Source organism: Quercus robur, chromosome 4 (genome assembly GCF_932294415.1).
Source record: "Quercus robur chromosome 4, dhQueRobu3.1, whole genome shotgun sequence".
Taxonomy (NCBI): Eukaryota; Viridiplantae; Streptophyta; class Magnoliopsida; order Fagales; family Fagaceae; genus Quercus; species Quercus robur.
The window spans coordinates 40,606,631-40,613,700 of record NC_065537.1 but is presented as its reverse complement, the minus strand read 5'-3'; the positions used below and the strand labels follow the sequence as shown (position 1 = coordinate 40,613,700).

Sequence of the window (7,070 nt, the reverse complement as noted above, 5' to 3'; positions counted from 1 at the left end):
AATCCAAACCCATTTGTTGTAAACTTGGGTTTATGGATGTAGACCTAAACCACTAGATCTAGATCTACATCCTACCCAAAAGCCAAAGCACAAGAAAAAGGCATAAATAAGAGATGTAAGGCTATAAAAGCACTAGACATAGCATCCAAACAAAGCTTTACGCACAAACATGGCAACAAGCTCATAAAAGCTAGAAAATTAAATGGGTGTAGATAGTAGCTAGAAAGCTATATCTACACCCTTAAACCTTAAATCCAATGTCGTGCCCCAAGCCCCAAAGGGTCCAAAGCATGATTAAATACAGCCCAAATGTACCTGTAGAGTTTTCCTTTTTGACAATTTAATCCAAATAATTCATACCAAGTACCAACATTAAGAATTATCATAATAATTCCATTAAAAATACTCCCAAAGTAAGTGAGAGTTCTATGCAATAATTACAAGGACCATTGGCCCCAAAAGAATTGAGGTTTAAATATATATAATTACACATATTTAACTTGTCCCATCAATGGAAATAAAGTCATAACCACTATAATATACAAAAGAATGAGTCAAACCTACTTTAGCATATACATCATCTAAATATCTCCATCACAAAAGTCCAACCTCCATCAGTAGTTAGTCTAACTACTACTAGCCACAAAAACCTATCTCAAAATGATCATTGCCTATGCTGAAAAAGTTTGTAAGAGAAAGGGATGAGACAGTGCCCAGTAAGTAGCATAATCAATGAGGGTAGGGGAAATGCAAGTTTCATGTTGATGAACAGTTACAAAGCATGTTTTAGTTTGGAAAAATTCTAACTAAATACTGCAAGATCATTTTCAATTATAATATGACAAGAATTATTAAATAATAAAACACAGAGTTTCTCAAAATAATTACCATGAAACTATATATTATAATCTGTGAGCACTAACAATATAATTCCAAAGCCATAAAATCTAACATAAGGTAATTATCACAAATATACCACACTACCACATAGACTGGTTAGGGGATCCACTCATTCACAATTGGCATGATATTGTCATCTCTGGTATGTAGTCTCTTGGCCTTATGGGCAGCAGCCTCACCCATGCCTTCAAGGTTTTGTCTCTCCTCCCATGGGCAACAGGGAGAACGCGTCAAATTAATAGGACCTCTTTTGCATGTGATCTTTTGGCCCCATGGGTAGCAGCCTCATCCATACACAATCAAGGATCTTCTTCTCCCCATAGGTAGTAGAGAAGAACGCGTCATCCAAAGTGAAAAGGCACTAACCTAAATCTAATTCTATTGTCACAAAGACTACGGAAACCAAATCGGGTGATCATCAGGAAATCACACATGGCATAGGGTCAAAACAACATAAAGCTCACAGGTTACATTTCCTTTCAAATACATGGATTACATCCAGGTAGTTTTAGAAAAACCTTAAACAATCAAAACTTCCATTAAGTTTGTTAGGTTTCCAAAGTCATTCTTGTCAACAAGATTTTCCATCAATTTCCCAAATAACAAAACAAGATAAGCATCTTTAAATTTTCTAGTAAACCATAAATCCATGAAAGTCATCATCAAAAGATTAAATCAAAGATGAATATTTTCCATGTCAACAATTCATGCATTTCCCCATAAGCAATATTAAACATGATGCGCTTTCATATATAATCATATATAGTAGGGTCACAACACAACAATTTTTAGAAAAACATAGTCCCATAATTAATTTTCCAAAATGTGTTTGACCCAAAAACAATGTTTATGCAACATAGTTATTTTCCAAAAATTCCATTAAAAAGCTACTTATCTTGCAACCCATAAAAAGCTTAATTCTCCAAGCTCCAAAGGAGATTAGGTAGAACTTAAACAAAATCAAGCAAACCTATCACAAGAAGCATAAATCTTGAAATTGTGTCTAGCTTCAAATTAGGAATTTCCAAATAAGCACTTAATTAGGCAAGCCTAGTATTTAACCTCACAAATAATGTATTTCACTTCCAAAGTTTCTCCACAAAATAATTCACAAGGCATAGACTCCCATTATACTCATAAATCATTCAAGATATTATCTCCAACATCAAAACCTCAACACTTTATAAGTAATTTCCACAAGATTTATATAATATCATCAAGAGACCCATGACACCAAAATTGCAATATCCTCCAAGATAAGCAATTTTAGAACTTCAACTAACTCCAAATATATCCAATATCAAAAGGAAAAAATTAGATTTACCAAGTATCACATATTATAACTCAAAACTCCTAAATTTCCACCATAAATAAACCTTAGATAGCCACCATTAGTACAAACCCTAAACCCACTCATTAAATAAATCCACCAATACAAAACCCATACATATAAACAAATGAATATCACATCCAAAACTCATAAATCACATGAAAATCATTATCAAAGCTTAGATTAAAATAACTTCAAGCAAAATTATAAAACCCACCAAAAAGATTAGAAATTTTTACCTCAAATAACAAACGTGAAGATGCTTAGAGGTTCCTAAAGATTTTCCGATGATCTTGCCGGAAAAATGATGGTGGAGATGGTGGTGTGGAGTAGAACCTAGTGGGAGAATGTGAGGGAGTGAAGAGGAATGTGTGTGTGTTTGTGAAAAAAAAATGAGGAAGAGAGATGGACGGCCAAGAGATAATGAGAGAAATTGAAAATGAGTGGTGGGGAATGGTGGGGTAGGTGGAGCATGTGGGATCTTAAAAAAACTTGACTTTGTAGTTTATTTACTTATTTTCTTTTTATTTGGGGCATTACATCCAAGGTGTCAAGACCAAGGAAAGGAAAAGGAGAGCAAGAACACTACCTCTTGATGTGTAGAAAAAGGTGAGGAATCAAAGGTTTTTGTGTGTATAGGAGAGAATTTAGAGAAAGAGAGATGCTGCCCAGAAAATGCTCCAAAATGCCAATTTTTTTTTTTTTTTTTTAATTTTAATTTGGGGGGTCAGGGGATATTCATGGTCAAAATCTGACCATTCAGCTTCCGACGGCCCTTTAAGGGCCGCCAGCTAGCTCTGGTGGGCCTTTAGGGTGTGCCAGACTGCCTACTGATGTCAGCAATTTTGTCTTTTTCCAGTCCTGACTTCGATGGAACATTTGAATGCCTACCTGGACTCTGATTAAGCTGATCGGATCTTGGCATTGAACAAAAACTCCTTCTCTCTTTTTTTTTTTGGGTCACCTGGTTAACCGATCAATGTTGACCTAGTCAACGCTGATCAACAGCCCCTAAGGGTGCGTCAGGCAGACCCGGCAACGCTTTAGGATGCATCGAATAGCTAGGCCATACATCCCACTACAAAAGGCCTCCAAACCTCATTTTTTACCATTTCACACTTCCTTCCTCACTTTTTCTCACAAAAAACTTATTTCTTAAGGCAAGTCTTGGTCCAGCGGGTCCAGTTCCCGGCTTCAGTTTTCTGCTTTAGACTCCTGTTTTGCACTAAAGGTAAGTGTCTATTTTTCTTTTTCTCATTGTTTCTTGCAAAAGTTTTAGTAGCAATGCAACCAAGAAAACATGCTAATATTTATTTTATTTTTAGCATTTATATATTTTATTTTTGTGTTTTTATCATTTATGCTATGATGATGTTGGGAAATATTTTTGTTCACGTGTAAGTAGGTATATAAACGTAAAACACTTGCTAGCTTTCACATGCGCATACATGCATGCACAAGGATGTACATTCATATATACATATGCGGATTACATACATGTATAGTCGAGTTTATGCATGCTCGTACACGAGAGGGAAATTTTAATTTTCTAGGCAACATAGATGAACATGCAAATGAAAGATGCTATGAAAACACTGTTAAAATAAAATAAAATACTAGGTAAACATGAGAAGTTATGCATGATAAAATGGAATATTTTGGAGATTTAAAACATGGTGATTGAAACCAACTTTGATTTTAAAAAGGGAAGATTTTAAAACGAGGGTCATTTTGAAAACATGGGATTAAATGACCATGGTCGAATTAAACCGCGAGAGAGAAACTCTAATAAAGATAGGATAGCAGAGGATTAAATGTGCATAGCCAAACCAAACCCCAAGAGAGACTTCGATAAAGATTGTTAAATATTAATATTAGCAACGCGATGTGTTATACCATGTTGTGTATGCTAGAGTAGATGCGGAAGAGGAAGCATAGAGGAGGAACACTGAGAACACAAGGGTTACGTGATTCAGCCTTACGGCCTACATCCACGGAGGAATCCCTTAAGGGCTACATCTTTATTGTGTAAGAGTGTAGTACAATAATCTCCTGTGTTACAATGAACCCTAACACGAGTATATATAGGCGACTAAACCCTAGACTACTAGTACAAGCAGGAATGGGCTTGGGCCTATTACATTGGGCTAATATGTCTAATATATATCTCTAACACCCTCCCTCAAACTCAAGGCAGAAGCTCGATGAAGGCTTGAGGTTGGATAAGCATGAGAAGATCACTTGGAGATGCCATAAATAATACCTTTGAAGAAACCACAATGAAGAATGTGCCAATTGACCAATTTTGGAGCTTCAAATGAAGAAACGGAGGCCAAAATCGGAATCTACGCGAAAAACTGAGCAAGATAGGCCCTTTTGGAAATTTTGACTTTTGGTCAAAGGTCAACGCAAAAAGTCAAAGTCAACTAGTCCATGTCAAAGTCAACAGTCAAAGTGCTCGGGTCAGATCCGGGTGGTCCGGGTCGGGTCGGTCCGGGTCAACGGTCAGCTAGGTGACGTGGTGCTGACGGGACGACACTGCTGACGTGGCTGATGACGTGTCGCTGACGTGGACTAGGGCTGACGTGGACTTGCTTGCGTGGCTGTTGACGTGGATTAGGGCTGACGTGTCTGATGACGTCATCAGGTGACAGCAGCTTCAGTTTCGGCGCGTGGCTGTTTATCGGCGCGTGTTCTATTCCACCGGCGCGTGTCTGGAACTTCCGACGGCGCGTGGAGACGCGTGCAAGGGAGATTGATGCTCGGACTTCGGTGGTTTGGCAGATCGGCAAGCTACGAGTCCGTCATGGCGGCGCGTGTAACCATAGGAGAATCTGATCCTGTGAAATTGGCGGCGGCGCGTGGAGAAGTCGCTAGAAACTGCGCTAGCGCGTGGTGGCGCGTGAAGCGTCGTATGACCACCAGATTCTCAGGCCAAGTGGATCGGTGGACGACAAGGCCGGATTGGCGGCGCGTGTGACTGAGATCCAAGTTGGGAGTCGAGAATCTGCGGCGGCGCGTGTGAGTGTTCCAGGAGCCATTGTCGGCGCGTGGTGGCGCGTGCGGCTGCCGTTGGAGGTCGGGTTTCTGGGTTTTGGTCACGATATGCCGTGGAGCACGTATGTGGTGTTGGCTTCATCAGGCGAGGCTTGGATTTGCGCAGATCTGATAAGGAGAGGCACGGATTGCTTGGGATTTGGACACAGCATAGGGCCATGGTGGCTGCGAGATGCCGTGGAGTCTAGATTCGGCAGAGAAATATGTGTGACTTCAGATGGTGGTATGCATGTGTGAATCTTCTTTGCTGTGTAGAGATGTTTGTTTGATACCAAGAACGGAGTTTGGCTCTGATACCATGTTGAATATTAATATTAGCAACGCGATGTGTTATACCATGTTGTGTATGCTAGAGTAGATGCGGAAGAGGAAGCATAGAGGAGGAACACTGAGAACACAAGGGTTACGTGGTTCAGCCTTACGGCCTACATCCACGGAGGAATCCCTTAAGGGCTACATCTTTATTGTGTAAGAGTGTAGTACAATAATCTCCTGTGTTACAATGAACCCTAACACGAGTATATATAGGCGACTAAACCCTAGACTACTAGTACAAGCAGGAATGGGCTTGGGCCTATTACATTGGGCTAATATGTTTAATATATATCTCTAACAAAGATAGAGTAGCATAGGATTAAACGAACATGGTTGAATCAAACCCCAGGAGAAACTTTAGTAAAGATAGGGTAGGATAGAATCAAACATCAGCAGAGCGTATGCTAGAATAGGGTAGAAAAAAACATCAGCAGAGCATATACTAGAATAGGATTAAATGTGCATTGTTGAATCAAACCCCGAAAAGATGAAAATCAGCGATCGTCATCGAGTAATTTTCAAGAATAGAATTAAACGAGCCCAACTGAATCAAATTCCAGAGGGAAGTTAGGGATTGCCATCTAGTAACTCACAAAAAGGCAAGCATGGCGCACAGGGGGCAGAATACTCAAAGCTTGGGTTAAACGAGCATGGTCAAATCAAACCTTGAAAAAATAGATAGGATTAAATGAGCATGATCAAATCAAACCTTAAAAAGAATTATGGATTGCCATCAAATAATTCTTCGAAGGTAAGCACGACACGCAAAGCACAAAATACTCAAACCTCGGATTAAATGAGCACCGTCAAATCAAACCTCAAACAAAGATGATAATCAACGATCGGCATTGAGTTATTTTCAAAAACAGAACTAAATCAGCACGGCCAAATCAAGTTCTGAGAGAGATATTTTGATAAAACACTATATTTTGAGATAAAAACTAGGATTAAACAAGCACAACCGAATCAAACCTTGAGAGATACTTTGATAAAACACTATATTTGAGATAGAAACTTGGATTAAACGAGCAGGGTCAAATCAAACCCCAAGAGAGATATTTCAATAAAATAGGATATTTTGATATAAAATCTAGGATTAAACAAGCACGGTCGAATCAAACCATGGGAGAGATATTTTGATAAAACATAATATTTTGAGATAAAAACTAGGATTAAATGAGCACAGTTGAATCAAACCGTATGCAATGTTAGCAAAGAGTATGCTAGGAGAGAAAAACTTTAGCAGATGGTATGCCAGGTATGATCATGCATGATACGCATTAGGTAGTAAGGTTAAAAATACTTACTTATTTGTTTGCATTTCCATTTAATCTGGACGTGCTGATTAATTCTGAATTTTTCTTTGTAGATTATGCCTCGACGTCAGAGATCTAGAGGAGATAGCGGGAAGGCTCCCGCTTATACTTCGTCTAGAGGGGACTCGTCCAATAGTGATAAGGAAGTTTCG

At 38.9% G+C, this 7,070-nt stretch overlaps 1 long non-coding RNA gene across 2 annotated transcripts; it reads right to left on the bottom strand.

The window, feature by feature from the left end:
• Positions 1-379: 379 nt before the first annotated feature.
• LOC126721741 (uncharacterized) lies at positions 380-2,895 on the bottom strand. Of its 2 annotated transcripts, none has more exons than XR_007653906.1 (2): positions 2,470-2,895; positions 380-1,293 (listed from the first exon to the last, which is right to left on the bottom strand). It is a non-coding gene; the product is annotated as an uncharacterized LOC126721741 (long non-coding RNA). The 2 variants fall into 2 exon arrangements; XR_007653905.1 differs by having other exon boundaries at positions 380-676.
• Positions 2,896-7,070: the final 4,175 nt, after the last annotated feature.